Source organism: Crocuta crocuta, unplaced genomic scaffold (assembly GCF_008692635.1).
Source record: "Crocuta crocuta isolate KB4526 unplaced genomic scaffold, BGI_CrCroc_1.0 scaffold388, whole genome shotgun sequence".
Classification (NCBI taxonomy): Eukaryota; Metazoa; Chordata; class Mammalia; order Carnivora; family Hyaenidae; genus Crocuta; species Crocuta crocuta.
Genome location: NW_027528867.1, coordinates 1,082,021 through 1,109,115, shown reverse-complemented (window position 1 = coordinate 1,109,115; position 27,095 = coordinate 1,082,021). Strand labels below are relative to the sequence as shown.

Genomic DNA, 27,095 nt, shown 5'->3' with positions numbered 1-27,095 from the left:
AAGTCCTTAGGCTGAGTACATTGGGTAGGACCCGCGGGTCCAGTTTCTCCTTGTACATTTGTTCTATGGCTCATCTCCACCTTGCAAAATACCTGACACCTGATGCCTCTTTCCTGAGACTTTCCCCTGGGTGAATCAGCTTGCTCTGTGCTATTAACCATGTGTCCTAGCCGCCCCTCCCCACCTGGCTCCCATGCAAGGCTTCCGTTTGTCTCTGGTTATCACTTCTCTATCCCTTTCCATATTCCCCAACAGTGTTAGTAGCTCTGATCTGTTTTCATCCTGTTTCATTCTCATGTTCGTGTAGATTCTCATCCGTTTTGTACTTTTAATGTCATATTATAGGGTTCAGGAAATGTTTGTGTTCTGTCTGCGCGTATTTAAGAAACAACTGTTTTTTATGGTCATCATTCCATGCAGTATAATACTCTACAGCTAAATGGAATAATGTATCTACACGTCTGGACCTGTGACATGGACAAAATAGCAAGTTAAATGAAAAAAGCAAGTTGCAGGTTTGTATGTATACATATACACATACTAAATCTATGTATATTCTCCTTAGCATCATCTGAGATAATATAAATAAATATCAGAATAGATACCTAGAGAGCTAGTTGGATGTTTTCATTTGGAAAAAGATTCAAAACGGTCCGATTTAGAGACGCTTGTCTGGCTCAGTCAGTTAAGTGTCCAAATTCCACTCAGGTCATGACCTCATGGTTCATGAGTTCAAGCACTGTATCAGGTTCTCTGCTCTCAGCACAGAGCCCTCTCAGATCCTCTCTCTCTCTCTATCTCTGTCTCTCTCTGCCCCTCCCCAATGCAGGCATGTGCTCATTCTCTCTTTGTCAAAGATAAACATTAAAAAACAAAGGGGTCTGATTTAAAGTTTAAGGCAATCTGGTGAGTCTAAAAATTTCCTTTGGGGACCATGGAGTCAGGGAGTACCATTCACATTGTGTTCTTTGTGAACAGTGCCCCCTGCATTTGCACAACTGTGGCGGCACTTCCTAGTGGTTCCCCCAAAGAAGCTCCTGTCATCCTCCAGGGCAGAAGCAGGAACAAAGGAGTTGTTACTCTCATGTATAACTCCTGGGGTGTTCCCAGGATGTGATTGTTTGGCTTAGTTAATGATCCTCCTGAACTATACTAGGAAAGCCAACTCCTAAGTGAGGTGAATAATAAGCAGCAAAAGTTGCATTGCGGAGATGTGCATTCCAGCAGGTTGTGGGAAACCTGCAGTTCCTCCCAAAAGCAACTAACTTTTCCTCCTTCCAACCACTTTCAACCCCAAACTCATGATCAAATAGGAAGGCATGGACATTTTCCAGTTAATACTCCATATAAAGAGTTGAAAGGAATTTAGCCGCATATTCAAATATTCCCTAGTAACAAGTCCCCAGATTTTCCCCCTCAAATTTTGCTGCATATTAAAATCACCTGTGAAGGTTTTCAAACTCCCATGCCCAGGCCGAACCTGTTACCCAGACAGTCAAATCTTTAACAAGCCTTCTCAACATTGGCCCTACTGACATTTGGAACCACGTAATTTTTTGCTAAACATTGTGGGATGTTTAGCACCATCCCTGGGTTCTATGCACTTGAACCTACAACAGAAAGATATTTGCATATCTCCCAGTTGAGAATCACTGCTGTAGCTGGTGGGACCCAGATATCCTATTTTTTTAAAAATCTTCCCAGGTGATTCCACTTGGCAGCCAAGTTTGAGAACCAGTGATCTGATGGTGTTTCCTCTGGGAAGTGTACTTCTGGAGGGGATTTTTATAAACTGTTATTTAATACCAATTCAGTAAGAATGGATATATTCCAAGCAGATGAGCAGTTCCACTCATCCTATCTAGTAAGCAACTGTTTCTATCAAGAGACCTTTGGAAAACAAAGAGGCTGTGAACATCTGGAGAGGCTAACAAGGCCAGCTAAGCCTGTAACTTACAGAGAACATATAGAGAGTGCTGGCGCCTGGGTGGCCCAGTTGATTAGGGCTCCGACTTCAACTCAGGTCATGATCTCATGGTTTGTGAGTTCCAGCCCCGCATCCAGCTCTGTGCTAACACTAGGATCCTGGAGCCTGCTTTGGATTCTGTGCCTCCCGCTTGCACTCTGTCTCTCTTTCTCAAAAAATAAATAAGTAAATAAGTAAACATTAGAAAAGTTTTAAATGGGGAGGTTTCCTGGCGCTGGAAAACAGAACAGACTCCTTGGTTCTGCAACCAAAGGCTGCAGCTTTAACCAAGGCTGTTGTAGAGTCTCGTTTGTTTTGGAGCACCCAAACTCACCAGTTTGGTACAAGAAATCACTGTAACACACAAGTTATTGTTCCCAGTCTTTAATGATTACTGAACTTAGGCAAGAAATATCAGAACAGAATGTATGGTATATGAACTGTAAGAGGGTAGTGAGAAGACAGCTCACTTATATTTAAGTTGTATTAGTAATTAGTAATTAATTAGTCATTTCTGTTTAGGATAGTATACTTCATGAATACATGGGTCTTGTCCTCAGTGAAAGGAGCAAAGGCTTTCTAGATATTAGAAAAACAAGATCTCCCATTTGTGAGGGCTGTCTAGTTAAGGGCAATCACCCTACTCACAGGCTTATTTACCTTTCTGCTTATGGAAAGTTACCCAGTCATTTATACCATCTATACCAGAGTATATCTCATCCATTTAATGTATTGATGCTTTTAAGAGTATTTTAACCTATTTACATTTATTGTGATAAAATTTGGTCTGATATCTTAAGTGCTTCTGCTATTGGACTGCTATTGGACTCTGACCTTCTTTGCTCTTTTATCATCCATTACTATTCTGGAAGATATTTCTCCTGTGGTACTATTCTACTAGTGGTACTATTGAGATTTAAAACATTCTTGAAATATTTTAATGTAGAAAAATCTAGAGTAAAAGAAATATCTATTACCTTCCCTTAGCTTTATCATATGTAAACATTTTGTTATTACTTTTTCACATGTTTCTAAGAATTAAAGCATTACAGATATAATTGAAGTCCTCTGTATTAAATTGTATTTCTCTTTCTCTTTCTATTTCTCTGCTCCAGAAGCAGTTTACCATTTGAATATGGTGTTAATTATGCCCAGAGATGCTTTTAAAGTAGTTAAATGTGGTTATTCACATAAACATCATAACATTATTTTGCATGTTTTGAATTTGCATAAATGTATATCTTTCTGCAACTTACTTTAAAAACTCAACATTGTGTAAATGAGATTTAAACACATAGTTCAAGTTCATTCATTTCCACTCATGTTTAGTATTCATTTTTGTGGGATAAAGCTGTTGATCTAACCATTGTCTTAATAATGGACATTTAAGTTGTTTGGAATTTTTTATTTTGAAAAAGTGATAGAGTGAACATTGGACTATATCCTTGTGCACATGTGAAATAATTTTTCTATGACATACTTAGAATTGCTGGGTCAAAATGTAGGATGAGGGAAAATACATTGTAGATGATGGAAAGAATCTGTAACTGGCAACAAGGCCCAGTTTATTATTCTACCTTGACCATTTTTTTTAGATACTGCATATTTCCTTTATTACAGCCTCAGCTTGTCATTGATTAGCTGAGGTGATTGGACAATGATATTTAATAGTCCTATGATTTTATGATCCTGTTGATTTTATTTTATTTTTATTTTTTAAATGTTTTATTTATTTCTAGGTGAGAGAGAGAGAGACAGCATGAGCAGGGAAGGGTCAGAGAGAGAGGGAGACACAGACTCTGAAACAGGCTCCAGGCCCTGAGCTGGCAGTCAGCACAGAGCCCGACGCGGGGCTCGAACCCACGAACCGCGAGATCATGACCTAAGCGAAAGTCGGACGCTTAACCGACTAAGCCACCCAGGCGTCCCTGATCCTGTTGATTTTAAAGAGCAATTCTTAAGTGCAATATTGTTTTCTTTTTCTTAATATAGAACCAAGACTACAAATGAATTCATAACAAGAAAAGGTATAGCAAAGGAAGAGATTATGTTCTCTAGGAAACTCCAGAGAGACATTTTCCAAGGAAGTACCTTTTTAGAAGACTATGAATTGAAGAGACAATAGGAAATATCCATGGTGGGGAATTAAAGTTTTTCCAGTAGTTGTGGAGAAGATGAGGGTCTTCAGATTCAGAGCATTCCCACTAATGAGAGGTTCTGTGAATGTAAGATATGTGTGAAAGTCATCAGCTTTAATTCAAAACTGATTCAGCACCAAAGAATGTATAAGGGAGTGAGACCCTTCAAATGTAATGAGTGTGAGAAAACCTTTGGATGTAACTCCCACCTTAGCGCAATATAAGTCCACACTAGAGATTTGAAGCTACATCAATGTAAGGAATATGGCAAAAACCTTTGATATGAGTGCAAAACTAACCTGGCATTAAGTCACATGGTGGAAAAAAAACCTTCAAATATGTAGAATGTGGAAAGAATTTCAAAATACAGTTCTTACTATATTAGACATAAAGAATCTAACTGGAGAGAAGCCCTATAAATGTAATGAATGTGAGAAAGCATTCAATGTCAATACAAATACAATCAGAAATTAAAGAAACCATAATGAGAATAAACTTTGTGTATGGAATATGGGGATAGTTTCAGGTGTAATTCTATCTTCAACATCAAAGAAATCCACATTGGGAAGAGACTATAATGAGTGTGGCAGAGCTTTCAAATGCAGAAATCACCAGCTTATTCATACTGGAGAGTAGCCATTTCAATCTAAGGAGTGTGGAAAAAGCATAAGTGTCAGTGCAAAACTAATTCAGCCTACAAAAAAAAATCCACAGTGGGGAGAAACCATTAATATATTAAGTGTGAGAAAGCTCTTAAACGTGTAACTTCAGACATTGTCAGCATCAGGAAATCCGCATTGGGAAGACACCTTATGAGTGAAGTGATAGCAGGGAAGCCTTCAAGTGTATCTCCCAGGTGAGTTAATATCAGAATACCTGTACTAGAGAAGAGCCCCCCACATTGTTAATGCAAAATTAATTGGGCATTCAGGAATCTGTCATGGGAAGAACTTAGCAAATGCATGTTGTGTGAGAAGGGTTTTAACTGTAGTTCTGAAAGTACCTTCCAATTTTGATATGCTTCAGAATATGTACACTGGAGAAAAACTCTACCAGTGTAAGTGCTACAGGAAAGCATTCCATATTGTTCAAGAATTAAATGGGCATGATGATAGGAAGAAACTCTTTATATGTATGAAGCATGTGAAAGGTTTCAGCTATAGTTGAAATGGTATTATGCATTACAGAGGTGAGAAATCCAGTGACCGTAAAACAAGAGTTACATCCAGTTTAGACAGCCTAGGGTATACACTTGGAAACCATTCTAATAATACATCTGGAAAGCTTCAGCGGTAAAGTAGTACTAATATATCATCTAATAGTCCATTCCAGGGTGAAAGTCTAACAATGTAATCAATGTGATAAAGGCATTATTTCTGTTTTTAAATCTTTTACTTATAAAGTGAAATAATTGATATTTCAATTTTTATGTACCCACCATCTAGGCTAAGCAAATTTTGGCATTTTGCCAACATTTCAAAACTATTTCTTTCACAACTAAAGCCTGTTTCCCCTGTCCTTCTTCTTTGTTTCTCCTTCCCTTACCCCTCCTCCCAGTGTAAACATCTATGTTGGAGTTAGTGTGTATCAAATTATCCATTTATATTATATATATTTATAATTTATGCATTTTTAACATGAAAACATTTAACATTCTGCACTGTGTCCTTTTGTCACATGCTTTTTTTTAAAACTTAGCATGATTTTTATGAGATTAACATGTTGAAGCTTCTAGCTCTAGTTCATTTTAACTAATGAGTAGAATTCTCTACAGCCTACTTGCCTACTCTTACAATTTCCAGAAGCGCAATAGTGAATATCCATGTATGTGTTAAACCAACTCAAATACCAACTTCTATAAGGAGAAGGCCAAAGCAAAGGGCTCTTCATGTTTAATAGTTGGTAAGTTCAGGGGCGCCTTGGTTGTTCAGTCAGTTAAGTGTCGGACTTCAGCTCAGGCCATGATCTCACAGTTCATGGATTTGAGTCCTGTGTCAGGATCTGTGCTGACAGCTCAAAGCCTGGAGCAGTGCTTTAGATTCTGTGTCTCCCTCTCTCTCTCTGCTCCTTCCCTGCTCTTGCTATCTCTCTCTCTTAATTTAAAAAATTAAAAGAAAATAGTTGATAAGTTCATTCTAGTTATAAAATAAGGGAGTTAGACAATGAAGGTAATGACTCAGTAAGAAGTCAGTAGATGTAGTGTGCTCACTACATACTAAGTGAGTAAACTCNTGCTATCTCTCTCTCTTAATTTAAAAAATTAAAAGAAAATAGTTGATAAGTTCATTCTAGTTATAAAATAAGGGAGTTAGACAATGAAGGTAATGACTCAGTAAGAAATCAGTAGATGTAGTGTGCTCACTACATACTAAGTGAATAAATTTCCTACAACAAGCATATACTAACACTTTTTAAAGCAAGTAGAGCATGCTAAAACAATCTCCCCCAACAAATATGTAGAAAAAAAAAGTTTTCAGTATTTATATCATAATCTTGTCATCTAAAGTAGGTTCCCTAGGAGGAGAATATAAACCTTTTGTAGTCAGTAGTAGTGCTTTCTCTTTATTAATGGAGGCATTAGACAGAAACTCAAATTCGTTGAGTTTATAATAAGATTCAGTTTGTGTTTGTCAGAGTTTAGTTAAGTAAACCAGATTTATTACATGGTTTTAGAAGCTTATAAAATCATTGGGAAGGTTGGGGTGCCTGGGTGGCTCAATAGGTTAAGTAACCGGCTTCAGCTCAGGTCATGATCTCACAGTCCGTGGGTTCAGGCTCCACATTGGGCTCTGTGCTCACAGTTCAGAGCCTGGGGCCTGCTTCAGATTCTGTGGCTTCCTCTCTCCCTCACTCTGTCTCTCTGCCCCTCCCCTGCTCGCTCTCTGTCTTGTCTCTCAAAAAATAAAATAAAGACATAAATTTTTTTTTTAAAAATCATCGGGAAGTTTGAAATAAATTTTAGGTAAATTTCTGGGAATGACTCCCACAGCAACACTACAGGTCTATACTACCAAAGGTCAAAGGTACTATAATTCCTGCAATAGATTTGAAACTGCCTTCTAGATAACAGCTGGGAGCTTCTGAACCATGCTGCCTCTGTGGTGAACTGCACCACTTGAATCATATAGGTTAATCCGGCATGAATACATCTATCAGTGGAACCTACCCAGAAGCCCAGCCACAAGAAATATGGGAGATTTGGTGTTCAGCTTTCCACCTTGTAGTACAGGAAAGCACTTCAGAAGAAGGCTGGAAAAGATGTTAAGTGAGGCACTCCACAGTATTTACCACATATAGTATGCCTTGATTGGACTCACACTACACTGGCATCTCATCTGGCTAACGCTCCTCTTTTTAATGCCTTTAGGTAACTGGTTGTAATATTTTAAACTACTTCTTCAGCAAAACATAGGCATTGATTTCTCAAAAGCATGTATAAGAATGTTCATCCCTTTAAGATTTCTCATTAAATACCATTGTTACTTGTGACTTATGGTATTAACAAAGTTTTGACCAAAACTGAATCAAAGTTTTGGGGCTTGTAATTTTTTAATTTACATAAAATGCCTCTCTGTGCATGTGTGCAAGATTTTTTAGGTCATAGGAATATAACCTACAGGGTCATAGTGCATATGCATTTTCAATTTTATGTGATATTGCCCATTTGCTCCCCAAAGCCCATCAGTGGGCTCAAGAACAAAGTATGAGTACCCATTTCCCTATATCTGCATCACTTGTTCTCATAGTTACTATTTTCTTGCTTTGGATCTTGATTATCTGATAATGGATATTCTCATTTTATTCTTCCTGTTTCTTACACTCTTTTGTATTTTCCATCTCTGTCAAACTGTGCTATAGTCTGTGTCTGTATTGTTTCACTAAAAGTTTCATCAACTGCATCTCCTGAGGCTCCAAGAACATGAGTAGTTACCACCCAGAAGCCTGGTTGGATCAGAAATAGACTAGACAGCAGTCTGCCTAGAATCAAAGTTCCCTTTGTATTATTCCTATTTTAATTTGAACTGAATTACAGAGCTTGCAGTCTGACCTCATCAGGATCTGCTATTTATCTGTCTGTGGATATATAGGACTGGAAGCATTTGAAGATTCCCAGGTGGTGTTAAGGCTCTCAGTGACTGAGTTGAGGCAATGAGAGATAAAAGTCGGGATCACAATGTAAAGATAGCCAAAGAGTTTCCTACATCACTGTGAGATCTCTAATGTTCATATTTCTAGGACTCAGTTCCTTCAGTGGAATAATAGATTTTGGGGTGAAGAAGGCAAATCTCCTAACATGTTCTTTGTCAAGCCAAGGGCACTAAGAATGAACATTGGCGATTTTGGAGCAGTTTGGATGCTGATGATGTGTAAAGAGAAATTAAGAATACCTAAAGATTAATTTCTCGAGAGTTACTATCTAGAATGGTGAATAAATGTGTTCATATAAATGTGCTTGTATCTGTATTTACAGCTGATTTCCATTATAGAATAGCGTGTGATCAAAATTAATGGCAGAGTTATTAATAGTACTGCTTCCCGCTCGTCTTTATTGTGACTGGGCCTTTTTAATAGCCTCCTAACTGCTCTCCTGCCTAACTTAAATCCATTTTTCACACTTCAGTTAAAACTTGATAGATCTACAACGAAATCCAACTTGATCCAATGAGCAGAACCAGCTTGAGTACAGCCAAATAAGAAAATCCCCCAAAGCTAGCGCTCATCCAGGATCACCACTGGCTTTCTCTGCCCCTTGGTAAGGTTGAAAGGCTGAGCCACCGCAAGCCCCACGGCGAGAAGGCCGCGTTCTCCCAAGGGTCGGCTCAGAGAGAACCGGAAAAGCACAAAAAATCGCCAGGGTCCTAAAGCGGAGGAAGCGCGGTCCCAGAGACGCGCCTAGCGATGACGCACTTCCGGCGCGCGCCTCCTGCCTTTCGCCTGCAGTCAGCTTGCGTCCGCCTACCGTCGGAGGCCGGTCCTTAGTGAGAGTCTTCTGTCCAGCGACCCCGGCTGGCGATTTCTAGATTCTCGAGGCCTCTGGAGGCCTACCCGGACGGAGTCGGGCGATAGCGTGGCTACCGAGGAGAGCGAGGCGGTCTGCGTGCTGTCCCACCCTTCCCCGCACTTCACTCGTCGCCGCGACTGCATAAGGAAATGGGGGTTGAGGGTGTGGGCCGTCAGTGGAAGTTGTAGCCCCCTCGGGTGACCCACAGGCTGCAGTTTAGTCCGTTATCCCACTGAGCGCTTGTTAAGTGCAATGTAGTTTAGGTTCCGGGGATGCAGCAATGAGTGAGACAGCCGCAGGGAACTTTCAGCCTAATGGGGAAGTGGATATTAATTCTGACCATACCTCTGCCCCTGCTCATAATGACCCCATTGATTTGGGGCAGAAGAACGTTTTGAATACTCAAGGGGCCTCTTGGCCTGGCGTCCCGCAGCTTCTTCATCGTCGGTCTTGCCGCACACTCCCCTTCCTTGCTACAGGCTCCCTCCTGTTGTACTTCTAAAACTTACTTCTTTAGGTCAGTATGCCCTCCCCTCGCCCCTTTGGCCTAGTTAATGCCACTTCTCAGGTCTTCCTTGATTAAGGCCATATCCCTGCCTTCAGTAGCACTGTTGACATCATCATGGGTTTGCAGATCACCGTATACCTTAGCACTTAACACAGTTGTAATCTCACATTTTAGTGCAAGTCACACGAGAACAAGAAGTTTCTTACCTGTGTTTGAATCCCTAGTGCCAACCATATATCCATACACAGAGTATACCTCAATAAATAGTGGCTGAAAGGGCAAATCTGTTTGTAATTGCACTGTAAGATACTTACTATAGGAAAAGAATAGGTGCCCAGTAGATCTGACTTAATTTGGATCTTCAGGAAATGTCTTCCACATTGAGATATGAAACTGTGAAAAGGAGTTAACTGGTTAAAAAGGGGGGCAAGTCAAGAAAGGCTATTAGAGGCAGGGGAAACAGCATGTGCTAGGACGTATTTGGGACCCAGTCAGCCATTTAATACTTGCGTTATGACATTTCTTTTAATTAAAAAAGTAATAATATATTTCTAGTAAAAAAAATTAGGGAACAATTAAAGTGGCAGAAGGAAAAAATAAAAATCATCAGTGAGACTACTATTCACAGATACTGTTTTAAAATTTATATCCATTGATTGGTTTTGTAGGTATAGGTACCCATGGATGATTTTTACACTTGAAAGTTGAAATATGAAATTTTTCACCTGCATTTGAATATTTTCCTATTTTGTGAAATACTCTACAGCATGATTTTTTAAAATTAATTAATTTATTAGTTTTTAAATTTTAGAGTGTGAGCAGGGGAGAGGTGCAGAGAGAGAGGGGGAGAAAAAATCTTATGCAGGCTCCATGCTCAGTGTGGAGCCAGACACAGGTCTTTATCCTAGGACCCTAGCATCATGACCTGAGTGGAAATCGGGTAGGACACTCAACCAACTGAGCCACTTAGGCACCCCACCACGGCATGATTTTTTAAATTAATAATTTATTTTAAAATTACATCCAAGTTAGCATATGGTGCAACGATTTCAGGAGTAGATTCCTCAATGCCACTTACCCATTTAGCCCATCTCCCTCCCACAACCCCTCCAGCAACCCTCTGTTTGTTCTCTATATTTAAGAGTCTCTTATGTTTTGTTCACTCCCTTTTTTTATATTATTTTTGCTTCCCTTCCCTTACGTTCACGTTTTGTATCTTAAAGTCCTCATATGAGTGAAGTCATGTGATATTTGTCCTTCTCTGACTAATTTCGCTTAGCATAATACCTTCCAGTTCTATCCATGTAGATGCAAATGGCAAGGTTTCATTCTTTTTGATTGCCAAGTAGTACTCCATTTTGTGTGTGTGTGTGTGTGTGTGTGTGTGTGTGTGTGTGTGTGTGTGTATACCACATCTCCTTTTTCCATTCATCTGTTGATGGACATTTGGGCTCTTTCTATACTTTGGCTCTTATCGATAGTGCTGCTATAAACATTGGGGTGCATGTGCCCCTATGAAACAGCACACCTGTATCCCTTGGATAAATAACTAGTAGTGCAATTGCTGGGTTGTAGGATAGTTCTTTTTTTTTAATTTTTTTGAGGAACCTCTATACTGTTTTCCAGAGTGGCTGCACCAGTTTGCATTCCCACACAACATGAATTTTAATGGCTACTCTGTGGTTTCTGATTTGTACCAAATTTTTGGATATAAGAAATAACTCACTGTGATGGATGCTTATAAGTAGAAATCTTTGGACATATCTCAGATAAATTCCTCAAGTTGAAACTTTTAAAAATTGGTTTTAAAATTTAACTACCTAGGGACATCTGGGTGGCTCAGTCAGATAAGCCTCTGACTTCAGCTCAGGTTATGATCTCCCCGTTCATGAGTTTAAGCCCTGCATCAAGTTATGTGCTGACAGCTCAAAACCTGGAGCCTGCTTTGGATTCTGTGTCTCCCTCTCTCTGCCCCTCCCCTGCTCACACTCTGTCGTTCTGTCTTTTAAAAATAAATAAACATTAAAACATTTTAAAATAAAAAATATTGGGGCGCCTAGGTAGCTCAGTTGGTTAAGCCTCCGACTTCCACTCAGGTCATGAACTCAGTTTGTGAGTTCGAGCCCTGCATTGGGCTCTGTGCTGACAGCTAGCTCAGAGCCTGGAGCCTTTCTTCAGGTTCTGTTTCCCTCTCTCTCTGTTTCTTCCCTGCTTGCACTCTGTCTCTGGCACCCTCCAAAAAATAAATAAACATTTTAAAAATAATTAAAATATAATAAAATGTATGAATAAAATTTACCTAAGCAAATTTAAACTACTACATGAGAGTGGTAAGAAAAAGAATTACCTGGGGCTTCTGGGTGGCTCAGTCAATTGAGTGACTAGATTTTCAGTTTAACCATGGCCCCAGGGTTGGGTTGAGCACCAAGCTGGGTGTGGAACCTGCTTAAGATTTCCCTCTCTCTCTCTCTCTCTGTCTCTAAGCCCAAATAAACAAACAAACCAAAAACAAACAAACAAAAAACCCACCAAGTATGGCTCTTGAAATTTGGTAAATTTAGCATAAATCCAAGCTTGGTGAAGTCCCTTAATCTCTTAGCTTTTGTTTACTCATCTGTTTGGAGAGGTGGTTGGGGAAGGGAGGGGAATGGCCCAAAAACCTAAATCTCATTTAAAGGAATGTTAAGGTTTAAATGAGAAGATGTGTATAAAGCATTTTAGCATGGTGCTGAGCATGTACAAGCTATTAATAAAAAGAAGTTACTACTAAATTTGTAGATTAGTTTGGAGGAAGATTAACATTTACAGAAAGTTTAATATTGATTGTTTCCATCCAGGATCATGTTTTGCCTTTTCATTTATGTTTCTCAGTAACATTTTATAATTTTATTTACATGAATTTGTTATATTTCTTACATTAAAAAATTTTTAAATGTTTATTTATTTTTGAGACAGAGACAGAACATGAGCAGGGGAGGGGCAGAGAGAGAGACAGAATCTGAGGCAGGCTGCAGGCTCTGAGCTGTCAGCACAGAGCCCAATGTGGGGTTCAAACCCATGAACCGTGAGATCATGATCTGAGCCACCCAGGCACCCTTGTTATGTTTCTTATTAAGTTTATTATTGGCTTAAAAAAAAAAATCTAGACTTTCTCTAGAGAGAGACAGAGCACAATCTGAGGATGAGCAGAGAGAGAATGAGAGGGAGAATCCCAAGCAGGCTCCTCACCATCAGTGTACAGAGCCTGAAGCTGGGCTCAGACTCATGAAACCATGAGATCATGATCTGAGTTGAAATAAGAGTCAGACGCTTAACTGACTGAGCCACCCATGTGCCCCTCTTGGCTTCTTTTTTTTTTTTTTTAATGTTTTGTTTTGTTTTTGTTTATATATATTTTTGTCCCACTGTATTGTTTTACATAGGAGAGATAGCACTACCTAGTGGTTATGAATACAGCTCTTGTGGCCTAAGATAATTACTGAAACTTTCTAAGTCTTATTTATTTATTTATTTGTAAAATGAGGACAATAGTTTTACATATCTGCTAGTAGTATAATGAATGGAAAGTGATGAGCTCTGAAGCTGGCACATTGCAAGGCTAAGGTGAATGTCAGCTGTTATTAGCAGCTAATACAGGTTTGCAGGTTTAAAAGAAAGTCACTGCCTGGGTCAGGCTCACTCTTAGTTCTCTTTGCTTCTTCCTTCAGCCCCTGCCCTTCACTGAGAGAAGCCCAGGTGATGGCAGCCATGCCCCTGAAGGCCTGTTACCAGGTGAACTGAGACTCCCTCAGATGCTTCAAGAAATCTTACTTCAATGAAATGAGAGATAAGAGGGATGATTTTGGCAAAAGCAATAGAGCCAAAGCAGATGGCCCTGCTCATCCTCACAGTGGGACTGGATGCTGGGGGAGAGAGCTGATGATGACAGACTGAAAAGCCAGAGACTCCAGGGTGCAGGATGCAATGGCTGGAGAGAATAAGGAATAAGTACAGCCTCCTTAACTCCCATTATCTCTGCTGAGCTGGAGGGCCCTCAGGTTCAGTAGTGACCCCCACGGGATCCATGAGATAAGGGACTCAGGCTGATGGTGGAGATATTCAGTGTTTGGTGGGAGTGTTCTAGATCAACACGGTTGTAAGGTTCTTGGGAGACAGAACCAGAGGGATGGTAGGAGGAAGAAAAGAAGAAGGGGGGCCTATACCATTTGTCTTTCCAAAGGAGAATAAAGTTGAGGGCTAGGGATGAGGGACGAAAGAATTTTTTCCAGAAAGGTACACAGATGTCTGTCTTGAGAGTCAGTTGAGGGAAGCAGCATGCAGCAATATGAAATGTGGTACTAGGTGATAGGAAATTTCAGAGTAGATTCCCATCAACCCTCCAGGGCATTGTAGCTTTGAGCTAGTCACTTGACCACTTTGTGACTCAGCTGACCTCATCTGTCAGATGATGGCAGTGCTGTTCATTGCATGTTAGGGAGAAAGATTTTGCCAGGTGCCTTTCAGCTCTGCAGTGTGGTGAGTTGTTAAGTACTGCTTGATGGGCTCAGCCTTCTTGGGACTTCTCTATGTCATGTCTCAGCATCTGTGATCTTATCCCAAGTACCATTGCCAGATCATCTATTGTCTGTGGGTCCTTTTTGGTTAATAATGCTTTGCCTGGAAGGCTAATCTCAACACATCAGAAACACAATTCATTGTATCCCTTGCCCTTCCCACTCCTCCTGCACTTCTGCCAATTGCTAGTATCCCCATGCCACCATCCCTGGTCACTGTTTTTAGATTTTTGTCGTTATTGACTCTTCAATCTCCTTTGTCCCCTTGTCCATTCAATCCAAGTCCTATTGTTCCCGTCTCAGCACACCTGATTTTATCATCCCTTTCCTGGATATTGTCAGCAGAGCCTCTCAACAATTTCCTTTGTCTCGTCTTTGGCTTTCCTGTCGTCTGACATTTATTGCCTGTAGAGCTCAGGCTCAAGTTCTTGAATTTGAGTTTGTCGTTGTATCATGATCCATCTAAGTGCTTTAACCCAGAGAGTTGAAATCAGATTGGCATTTTACAAAGATCTTTCAATGTGCTGGACAGAAGGTGGACTTGGGTGATAAACCTGGAGTTAGAGACCATTGACTCGGTCCAAAGGACAGTTGCAGAGGACTTGAATTATGTGGTGATTAATGATGTTGCATAGGAGTCAGATCCAAGAAATATATAGAGGATAGAATTGGCAGCATTTGATTGCTGATTGCTTGCCAGAACCAAGCAGTGACTACAGGGATAGTTGAGAATGATTCTCAGGTTTCCAGCCAGGAAGACCAAGCTGAAAGTGGTGCTACAGATTGAGACAGGGGGTCAAGATAATGACCAGCATCAGGTTTGAGCACTTAGTGTTTGTTTCTCCTTTTACTGTGCAGGTCATATGAGTTAGAAGCAGTCATGTTAGGGAGGGTGATGAGTTCAGAATTGCACATGTCAGGAATGTAACTGGCATGTAGGTCACTAGAGCATCTGAGGCAGGCACGTGACTAATGCCAGGATCACATCAGTCTTTGGAAGAAGGATCATGTCTACATGGGGAAGGCACCAGGAGACGAGAAGGACCACATTGGTCTATCTGAGAAGGAAGACTCTGGGCTGATAGGCAGTTTGATTGGTGGAGGGCATAATATCTTAGACAGATAAAGACAGACAGCCAAAGAGCCACCCAGAAGCAATTAGAATCAGGAAACACTTTGTCCTAGGAAGACTTCCTGGAGTTGAGGAGGTTTTTTCCAACACCAGAGTACTTTCTGCTGGAGGGTCAAGCAGGGGCAGCATAGCCCCCTTTTGTTAAGGGTGGAGGGATGGGTGGCACAGCCGGGTTGTGCATCAGGTGAAGGTTTCAGGGAACAGTGCCCTTTGGGATAAACCATGACTGTTCCCAGTAGGTGGGTGTGAGGATTGCGGTAGGGCAGGCAGATGTGGACACACAGCAGGACTCTGTGTAAGTTCAGGGAGCAGGATGGATGGGCTGGACTGTCATCGGTAAAGTAAGGACAGGTAGCAAGGGACATTGATGGATGTCACCCATGAGAAGTAAAGTTGGAGGCCAATCATCTGTTCATAGAGTGTCTGAGAGACCAGAAGGGCATGTGCAAAAATCATAAGGGTTTATTTCAGGAAAGTGAATTTGTAAAAGATTTTCTGTTTTAGTTTTCTGTGTTGTGACATTGTCTCTGGTAATAGTCTTGTGTGCAGTTAGAAGCAACTCTGATAGTGATGGGAGTCTCAGAGTTGCTGGCTGTAGGTGTGGTCAAGCATCAGCACTCAGGGCCCTGTCCTGTCATGGGACTCTCCCTCAACCCCTCACACTGTCCCCTGGGCCCCACACTCTGGCTCTGAGCCAAAAGAGTGGCTCTGGTGCAGCAGGAACCTCTTGTTTTAGGAAGTGGTGACCTTTGAGGACATGGCTATCTACTTCACCTGGACAGAATGGGCTGGCCTGTCTCCTGCACAGAGGACCCTGTACAGGGAAGTGATGCTGACAAATTATGGGAACTTAACTTCCCTGGGTAAGGCCACTTTGCCTTTGGGACTCAGACTTGTACGACGAGGTTAGGGTGGATTGTGGCACAAATCTCACAACCTTTCACGTCTTTGCAGGGGTAGAGACTCCTAATCCCTCAGCCCCAGAGGATGTCAGGCAGGGACGGAGGGAGAAGTCTGAGGTTACTTTGGGTCTGATGTGGATTTGACCATTCTCTGGTGAGAACAGTTCTCATCATCGGGGTTCTGTGCGGGGCACTGTGGGAAAGAAATATCCTCTGTTGAAGTTCATGCCTTCAGCTCTCCCCGTGGTCTAAGGAAGATGCCCCTCATTGCTCTTCTGTGCTTGCATGTGTCTCACAGGAGCTCATGGACAAACTCTGAATGGTTTTTTACAAAGAGGTCACAAATGCTCAGTTTCCTCTTGATCAAAAAATCTCCTTGGGCTTCACCACCCTCCAGTCCACTTCTGTGGGCCTTATCCTTACCGGGCCACTATGGGGTTTCCTCCTCTGACTGCACAACCAGGATTATGGGGTGCCTCAGGAGCACTAACACAAGACTCCCCTCCAGCACCATTTTCTTCCTCCTTTGCAGGATACCCTGTTTGCAGACGTGCCCTGATCTCACTCCTGGAGGGAGGGGATTTGCCTTGGGGCCTGGAGCCACAGAATGATCCACCTGCAGAGTACCAGTGACGTCTCTAAAGGTAAATGAGGCAGGTTTAGAACCATCAACCATAGTCCTTTGTTAGATGCATGGTTTGCAAGTTGTTGAACACTTGCTGTGTGCCAAAATGGCACATTTTTTTTTTTTTTTTTTTTTTGAGAGGCTCTGGAGCATACTAGTTATGGAGCCCAATGTAGAGAGCTAAAACAGAGAGAATGTGTTAAGTGCTGTTGGTATATACGCAGCAGGCTGTGGGACACAGCAGAAGAGGTTAGAGGAATTCCCAATTAGAAGGTCAGGTAACACTCCTTCAGTGGCAGGCCATGTGCTCTGTGTTCAGCATATAAGAATGCATTGCAGAAGGAGTGGGGAGGGAAGATAGTCAGTCTGGAGGAAGAGAATAATAAAAGATCCAATATAATTTCTGGCATAATATAATATCTGGAAAAGGACTAGTATTTGGAATATATAAACAACTCTCAAATTCAGCAATACAAACAAACAGTCCAGTTAGAAAATGTGTGAAGGGTACGAACAGACATTTCACCAAAGAGAACACACAAATGAAAAGGTGCTTGACATCATTAGCCATTAGGAAAATGCAATTTAAAACCATAGTGAGATATCACTACACCCTAATCATATATATCACCATGTAATTGTGAAGAGCTTCATGGTTTGATGTGCAGGAGAATTACCTCAGGAGTGTTATTTTAAAATCGATATTTCTGAGGTATACCTGTGAGCATTCATTCTTCTGTCTTCTTAAGTCCTCATTCAAGAATCTGTGGATTAGGGGGTGCCCTGCGTTGAGCTCTATGTTGATTAACAGTCAACATAGAACCTGCTCGGGAGTCTCTCTCACTCTCTCTCTGCCCAACCCCCTTCCCACCCCTAATAAACGAACTTTAAAAAGAAAAAGAACATGAGGCTTAGGACTGAAAGCCTAAGTAGGACTTCCTTTTGTTGACTTCTATGCTATAACATGGTAGCCACTCACTATGTGTGTTTATTAAACTCTTAAGCACTTGAAGGGGGGCTAATTCAAGTTGAAATGTCCTAAAAGTATAAAATACCAGACTTTGAAGACTTAGTACAAAAAAAGTGTAAATGATCTCATTTGTAATTTTTATGTTGACTTTATGTTGAAACAATTTTGGATCTATTGGGTTAAATAAAATATATTATTAAAATTAATTTTATCATTTTCTTTTCACTTTTTTAATGTGGCTCCCAGAAAAACAAAATTAAGTATGCAACTTACATTTATGGCTCACATTATATCTCTTAAAAAATTTTTTTTTATTATCTTTGAGGAAGAGAACATGAGCTGGGGAGGGGCAAAGAGAGAGGAAGGAAGACAGAATTCGAAGTAGGCTTTGTGCTGCCCGTGCAAAGCTCCATGGGGTCTTGACATGGGGTTCAAACTCATGAACCATGAGATCATGACCTGAGCTGAAGTCAGGCATTCAACAGACTGAGACACCGAGCTGTCTCACGTATTATTTCTTTTGAACAGCTCACTCCACTACAGAGGATATCCTTAAGCTCTCTTACTTAGCCAAACCATGTATAAACATCGTCATTGTGTCTGGAAAGCCTAGAACACAAGAGTTTATAGCAGATTTGAAGACTTCTGTCTTAGGTAACTTACTACATGGGAATAGGAAATGAGAGAGCTGGTACAACAGTGTGGAGCAGGAGTAGTGAACCCTGCCACAGTGATCTTGCCACTAGTGACATAAGCCCATAATTGCTATGTTTTAAAAATGTTATCTGGAAATTGTATGTAATTTGATTGGACTGTAAGGGGAATTAAGCCATAAAACCTCATTACATCATTATTTACTGCAGTTAATAAGTTTGGAGGCCTACACAAGGGTAGGGATAGGGTGATGTAGGAGAGAGAAGATTGTGGAGAGTGTCACATTAGGACTGATAGCTTAGCAATAAACATATAAATGAGATAACATAAAGGAATCATGATATAAAAATGGCTTATATGGTGACAACGACACTAGACTTATCCTATGAAGTTTGAGGTTTTTGGGATGCACAGGTTCCTGGGTATAGCAGCCTCTTGAGAATGCAGCTCTGTAGGGTAAGGTCAAGTCTGGGGTTATACAGGGTGTCAAAGTCTAGAAGCATAGGCAGACATACATAATAGTGTCAGAGACATCTTCAATCTATTAAAAATACATCTGTTTCCAGACTTTATGTTCACCCTGTATATGTGGGAATCCTCTATATCAGTGGCTCTTACCTGGGGCCAGCCACTTTTGCCCCCCAGGGGGTGTTTGGCAATGTCTGGAGCCTGTGTGTGTGTGTGTGTGTGTGTGTGTGTGTGTGTAGACTAGGGATGGGGGTGCTCCATTATTACGAATGTTGCTAAACATCCTATGCTACACAAGACAACCCTGCACACCTGCCGGGAGCCGCACTGGCCTCTCTGGATGGCAGTCACAGCAAGGAAATGACAATGTTTACACAGCTTCTGCCATGAGAAATGAAGACTAGTATCTCCTTCTGTTAGTACTGGCTCATGTTGGAAATGAGCCTGCTGGTATTGACCAGGCCTCACAATATTCCATATCAAACCCATATTCTGAACACAGTTACCTCATAGGAAAAGCATATTCCTGCCTTTACAAAAGAGATTTTAGATAAGAGCTCTGTGGATCATTGTCAAAAGGTTCTTCCTATGGGCCTTGCAGATCCAAGACTTAGATAATAAAGGGGGTTAAGAACACAAGAGTTACTATTGAGCCTGGTCCCATATCAGAAGAGCCTAATTTATAGTTAAGGTACAGATAAGTACCGAACATAACTTACTAATTGGTGATGTATGGCAGTCCCTTCCTCAGGGCATTCCACAGACATCCTCCCTTACACTGGCAGCTGGGATGAGGATAGATAAGAGTAATTAAAACATAAACCCAGATGCAAAGACTGATACATATAGAGCCCCCTTGGTAGTTTCCACTAACTAACCAATTCAGAATCATTCATCCTCTTGAGAGCCAGACAGAATGACTCCTAACTTATCTATATACAATGTAACCTATATGTTATCCTGTCTTTCACTAAGAGCATCCTGTTATTTCCTTGGTTGTAAATTCACCATGACTGGGATAATTCTGCAATTGATATCACAAAAGACCTCTCATTGTAAGAAATTCCTTTTCTCTGACCTCATATGGTTGTTGAACCTTTAAATAAAGACACCAAAACCGACAGGACAGAGATGCCTGCCTGGTGATCAGAAAGAATCTCGGGGCTCTCTCATTCTCTTTCGCCGACACCGTCCATCCTTCAGGGACCCCTGGACCTGTCGGAGCCGACGCGGCCTCTGACACACACCCAAAAATTATCTGGCTATAAACATCAATAGTGCTGAGATTGAGACACCTTGCTCTATATAGTTGAAATGTCCCCTAAACAGAGAAGAAGGTGGGGAGAGAATCTTAAAGATTTTTTAGGGTTGAAGAGAGAGGGAGGAGTAAGTAGAGATAAAAGACTAGAAGCGTAATGAAGAGAGTGAAATTGGAGCTAAGGAGAAGGGGGATGCCTGGGTGGGTCAGTCAGTTAAGCATCTGACTCTTGATTTCAGCTCAGGTCATGATCTCTCATGCTTGGGATTCTAGCTCTCAAAATAAATAAATACACTTTAAAAAAAAAAAAGGAAACTAAGGGTAGGAAGATTTCCTGGAAAGCTGGTGGGCAGTGGAGCATAAGCCCATGGAGAGGTAACACCTTATTTTGTGAGGTTTAGAAATGAAAGGAAAGTGCCGGAAGCCACACCAGCTTCTCTGGATGGCAGTCACAGCAAGGAAATGGCAATGTTTGCACAGCTCCTGCCATGAGAAACAAAACTGGTATCTCCTGCTACTACTGGCTCATGTTGGAAATAAGCCTGCTGGTATTGACCGGGCCTCACAATATTCCATATAAGACCCATATTCTGAACACAGTTACCTCATAAGGAAAAGCCTATTCCTGCCTTTACAAAAGAGATTTTAGATAAAAGCTCTGTGGATCATTGTCAAGGGGCTCTTCCTGTGGGCCTTGCAGATCCAAGACTTAGCTATGACCGGGATATTCATCCTCTTGAGAGCCAGACACAATGATTCCTAGCTTACCTATATACAACTTAACCTATATGTTATCCTGTTTTCCACTAAGAGCATCCGGTTATTTCCTTGGTCGAAAATTCACTGTGACTGGGATAATTCTGCAATTGTTATCGCAAAAGACCTTCCATTGTAAAGAAATTCCTTTCTTTGACCTCATATTGTTGTTGAACCTTTAAATAAAGACACCAAACCCTACAGGACAGAGATGCCTGCCTGGTGATCAGAAAGAATCCCGGGGCTTTCTCACTCTCTCTCTCGATGACACCATCCATCCTTTGGGGACCCCTAGACCTGCCGGAGCAGGCCTCCGGCAGAAAAGAATGTAAGTAGTAGATTTAAGACAGTGTTTTACAAACATTTTTTATGGTAACCTACAGTAAGAAATACAATTGAAGTCACAACCCAATACATATGCTTCTGTAAATAACTGAAACCAAAGTTTCAGATTCAGAACATACCTCTCCTGTTTGCTCTGATGTCTAATTGTTTCCTAATTCTCTATTTAAATCTAGTCTGATCTCCTTCACTTTAAAAAGTGAAGATTTCTGCTCGCAATCTGCTACATCTATTTCATGACCTACTAATAGTTCTCAGTTAAAAAGAAAAATAAAGCTAGTCTGGGAAAGATAACTACCCTCCAGTGGACCTAAATAGCTAAAGTAAGAAAAAGTGAAAGGGGAGAGGGGAGAGGAAGTTACCTGCTGAGCTCCGCTAGGGAGTGGGAAGAGTGCCGCCCAAGAGGAGAGGCAGAGCCCTAAAGGGAAGGTGGGAGATGGGTGCCACCGTGTGGGAGTGGAGAGCCAGGAGGTTGAGGAGCACCTTTGAGGCAGTCGTGGTTTTCCCAGCGAGGAAGAGGTGATAGAGACTGGAGAGTTAGGTAAGGGAGCAGATGGGGGTTTAGGGAAAGTGGCGATTGCCTGGAAGAACAGCTGTGGAGAACCTGATCAATCGAATGTTATTAGGGTTTTAGGGTGTCAGGGAAGGAGAAGGGTTTCCTCGTCATCTGTTATTCTAATCTGGATCATATGACACTTGCTTTTTGCCAAATAGCAAGATAAAAGATATATGAGAATTGACTTCCAAGCTCTATATCATTCTGGTCCCTGTGTTTCAGATTATTTCATCTGTCTCCTTGCTCCTGTTTCCCAGCAGTTCCCTTCTGAAGAAGCCCACTCCTAATTCACACACATGGAGAACTTGGTAGATCACCCCCACTTCCTATTAAAATAGAACTCCTTAGGGGCACCTGGGTGGCTCAGTCAGTTAAGCATCCTACTCTTGATTTTGGCTCACGTTATGATCTCATGGTTTGTGAGTTTGAGGCCCGCCTCGGGCTCTGTGCTGACAGCTTGGAGCCTGCTTGGGATTCTCTTCCTCACTCTATGCCCTTCCCTGCTCACTCTCCCTCTCAAAATAAAAATAAACTTAAGCATTTTTTTTTAAATGTTTTATTTCTAAGAGAGAGAGAGAGAGACAGCGTGAGCAGGGGAGGGTCAGAGAGAGAGGGAGTCACAGACTGAAACAGGCTCCAGGCTCTGAGCTGGCAGTCAGCACAGAGCCCGACGCGGGGCTCGAACCCACGAACCGCGAGATCATGACCTAAGCGAAAGTCGGACGCTTAACCGACTAAGCCACCCAGGCGCCCCTAAACTTAAGCATTTTTTAATTGGAAATATTAACTAGAACAAATAGATCGGCCATTATAACAGGGATCCAATTATTTTTGACCCATAATAATTTTATTATTGCAGTATATAAGTTGTATGCCTATGTATACAGAGTAACAATTATTCAGTCATTTATTTTATCATACTTAGTTAGTATGTACTATGTGCCAAGAACTGCTCAAGACAGTCAGGATACAGCAGGAAAGAAAACAAAGCCCCTGCTCTCCTAAAGCTAATGTTCTAGTGGTTTAAGGTCAAGGGCAGCTAATTTGTAAAAAAAAAAAGGAAAGATAAACAGGCATTCTGCCCATAATTTTATTGTGCAAAAGGCATAAAAATGCTAATATCTTCTTTTAACATACAAATGTTTAATTAACAAGAGTACAGATTGATAAAGATCAACACTTGAATATGAAATTTAACTCAAAGTTTAAAAACAAGGATTGAATTTTAACAAACTTAATTAAAATGTCATCATCCAATCTTTGGAAATACAAATGTCACTGGACAGGCTGTTATTGTTTTTTCTTTCTCACCTGAGATTTTCCTGTTCCTCAGTATGAAAAGGCGGCATTGTGCAGTCTCCTGGGCCTCAAAGCAAATTGCTCTCCCCTTTCCAAGTAGTTGAGCAGACACATTTTGAGTCCAGCAACAGCACATAATGCAGCCGTTTCTAACAGATGCTGCATACTCAACTCTTGTAGGCTATCAGGTGTCGTCTCTTGTTCGTCTTCCTCCGTGAGCATTTTCAAGCATTGAAGAACTATGAAGTCACAAGCTAATAGGGACATGGAGGTCTGGAGAAGCTTAGGAAGTAGTCTTCAGTGTTGGAAAGTGTAGTGACCTGGGTTCAAAATCTCATTTCCTGTTCCACAGCTTCTATTTTCTGCCTCTGTCATATTTACCTCTTCCAGTTTAATAGGTTTATATTTCTGGCAGGTTACACAGAGGTTGGAATAGTAATCTCTAAAGGCCCTATAGTTTCAGTGCTCTGTTATTTCTAGTATAATTCTCAGGAGGCATGTGTCTTGCATTTCTCATGTCAGATGCTAAGACCAACTTTGACAGTGAGTCCACATCAACACAGGAAGAAGGAAATGTGATGATAACATGTGAGCTGCTACAGAGTATTTCTTGGGAGAGTGACTTTCCAGAAACATGTGAAGTGGAGAAACACCAGGAAATTCCCACAATGGAAAATATTAAAAGAAAGGATGAGAGAATCTTCTGTGTAGAAAAACCCTTCAGATGTGAGGAGTGTGGGAGATGCTTCAGCTTTTTTTTCTTACTATGTTAAACACCAGTGAATCCACACTGAGGAGAAACCCTACCCATGTGAGGAGAGTGGGACCTCCTTTAACGGCAGTTCTTCATTAATTCAGCACCAGAGAATCCACACTGGAGAGAAACGCTATTGGTGTGAGGAACGCGGGCAAGCCTTCAATAACAGTGCTAATCTAATTAGGCACCAGAGAATCCACAGTGGGGACAGACCTTATCTCTGCAAGGAGTGTGGAAATGGCTTCTCCAGTAGTTCTGAGTTGGTTATACACCAGAGAATCCACACTGGGGAGAAACCTTATGAGTGTAATGAATGTGGAAAAGCTTTCGCTGTTAAGTCAACATTAAGTTGACTAATCTAATTAGGCACCAGAGAATCCACAGTGGAGAGAAACCATATGAGTGTCTCACGTGTGGGAAAACCTTTAGGAGTCCCTTCCAGCTACATCATCCTGAGTATGCCCACCCTAGGCAGAAACCTGTCCTGGACCTTGGTTCCTTTGGCCTTCCTGCATTTTTTACCCCCTTTCCGTGGTAATTACTGGCCTCCTTTTTTGGAAAGCCACTCTTCTCTGACTCAACTATTGATGTGGTATAGATGGGGCTCTGTTCCCCACTGCAAGGTAGAACTTGTGGCCTCGTCTAGCCCATTTACACTGTTCCTTCCCCCTGCCACAATAATAGGTTCAGGTGACCAGGTTCATCCAATCAGGTGCCAAACCTACCAGGAAGTAACATTTTTTTCCCCCTGGACTCGTTAGCCTTGATCCGTCATGAAGGCTGAGAAGAAAGCCAGCCCTGCAGATAAGAGAGAAATGGAGAGAACCAAATCTACCTCTGGGTTTTTCAGTGACCTGAATCAATAAATTTCAGTTTTTTGCCTAAGTAGTTTGGAGTTTTCTTTCTTAGTGATACTGAGCATTTCAATGTCTCATATGTTTCAAAACCTTCACGTTTCAAAACCTCACATGTTTCAAAACCCCACTTCAGAGTTAACATAAACTTGATTTGGCATCACTGAGTCCGTGCTATGAAGAAACCTTTCATATGTGTGACATGTTGGAAACACTGTAGCTGTGATTTTGATTGTTTGTTTGCCTTGTGTGGCAAGCACTCAAGTACTATGAATGTGGGAATACCATTTATCCTTAGTAAAGTGAGGTTAGCATTCATGTATCCCAAATGGTTGGAAGTTACAGCAGTTTAAGCTGTAATGAAAATTTCAAGCTAGTATAAAATTGAAGCTCTGTCAATATTCTGTAGGGAAGATGCATGTATTAAATAGAAAGCTTTGTTTATTTCATACTCAGTTTCTAACAGAAGTGGATGCTGAATTCTTAATCTTATTTTAGATCTTTCAAGATGTTTCTTTTTTGACCTCTCTATAGTTAATTATACTAATGTTTTCCTAATATTTAGTTATATTCTCATAATCTTAGTTGAATATGAGATTACAGGATTTTGTATGTGTGTCTTGCTGGATAGTATTTGTTAATATATTTAGAATATTGTCATCTAGGGGCACCTGGGTGGCTCAGTCAGTTAAGCATCCGACTTCGGCTCAGGTCATGATCTCACAGTTCATAGGTTCAAGCCTGCATCGGGCTGTGTGCTGATAGCTCAGAGCCTGGAGCTTCTGATTCTGTGTCTCCCTCTCTCTGCCCTTCCCCCGCTCACAGTCTATCTCTGTCTCCCCAAAAAATGAATAGAAACGTTAAAAAAAAAAAAAGAATATTGCCATCTATAATTATGAGTGTGTTTACCCTGTGATTTTTTTTTTCCATCTTTCTCCAGATTTGGGAGTTGATTTATACAGGACTGCTAGAAATAGCTATAAGGCTGTTCTTTTTCTGTGTTCTGGAACAGTTTCAGAAGCCTAGCAGCTCTCTGTTTCTTTGAAATCTGAAAGAAAAAAAAAAAGTCCACTTAATAAAGCTGGCTAGACCAGTTGCTTTTGTTGGGGGTAGTGTAGAGGAGAAGAGATCATTACTACTTTTTCAGTTCTTTCTGTGGCATTGATCCAGTTACATTGTCTATTTCTTCTTGAATCAATATTGGCAATTTATAATTTTTTTAACATTTATTTACTTTGAGAGAGAGACAAAGTGGGGGAGTGGTAGAGAGAGAAGGAGAGAAAGAGAATCCCAAGCAGGCCCCATGGTATCAGTGTGGAGCCTGATGCAGGGCTCAACTTAAGAACCATGAGATAATGACCTGAGCGGAAACCAAGAGTCAGACGCTTAACTGACTGAGCCCAGGCACCCCTGTAATTTATCATTTCTTACTGACTTTTACAAATTCTTCGCCCTGCTTTTTACCCAGATTGTATATCCTACTTAAAATATTTTCAGCATATGCTCCTTGGCATTCCTAAATTTGTTCGCTGTCAAAATCTATATGAAGAGTTTTATGACTCGTATATTTGCACACAAAAGTTTGACATTTGTCCTTATAATGCCTAGAATAGCATGTTTGCTGTCACCTTATAACTAAAGAAATGGCCTGGGTTATTCATCTAAAGAGGGTTTCTCAAACTTGACACTATAAGAATTTGGGACCTGATAGTTTTTTTTTTAATTTTTTAATTTTTATTTTTTTCGCCTGTCCTGTGCAGGGTAGGATGTTTAATTTACCCAATGATCTCTACCCACTAGATACTATTTGTAACACTCTGGCACTCTCGCCTGCCCCTTGTCTCCACCCATCTAGAAAGATCCTAAGGGTATGTTTTTGTGGAAATAAGGAGCCAGCTCTTTGGATGCATGTCAGTCTGTGCCTTGTTCACTCCCGTGTCTCTTTGTACTGTCATCTACTTGTCATGATGGTTCTCAATTCTAGACTTAACCTGCTGTCTGAAATCTTGTCCTGAGAAGACGGCTTTACCAGCTCCTCATTTGACAGCAGTCCATCCAAGTGGGGAAGATGCTGGGAGATCATCTTTTAGTAATAATGGACTTGTAATTCTGCAGACACACCAGAAACGATTTAGGCAAAGAAATGGTCGCAGTTAACTTGAGTCAAGGTTTGTTTATTCTAGTCATTGCAGAATATTAGCCTTTTATTTGTTATAGCTGTTCTTTTTTTTTTTTTAATATTTTTATTTATTTCTAGGAGAGAGAGAGACAGCGTGAGCAGGGGAGGGTCAGAGAGAGAGGGAGTCACAGACTCTGAAACAGGCTCCAGGGTCTGAGCTGGCAGTCACCACAGCG

The 27,095-nt window shown here is 41.1% G+C and overlaps 1 pseudogene across 1 annotated transcript in view; it reads left to right on the top strand.

The window, feature by feature from the left end:
- The window catches only part of LOC144225153 (zinc finger protein 19-like), a 34,392-nt pseudogene extending 9,968 nt beyond the window's left edge, over nucleotides 1-24,424 (top strand). Inside the window, exons 2-6 of the transcript XR_013333218.1 lie at nucleotides 13,322-13,385; nucleotides 16,036-16,162; nucleotides 16,734-16,824; nucleotides 23,367-23,400; nucleotides 23,660-24,424. The product of XR_013333218.1 is annotated as a zinc finger protein 19-like (transcript). The remainder of the gene's footprint in view (nucleotides 1-13,321; nucleotides 13,386-16,035; nucleotides 16,163-16,733; nucleotides 16,825-23,366; nucleotides 23,401-23,659) is intronic.
- The last annotated feature ends 2,671 nt before the right edge of the window (nucleotides 24,425-27,095 follow it).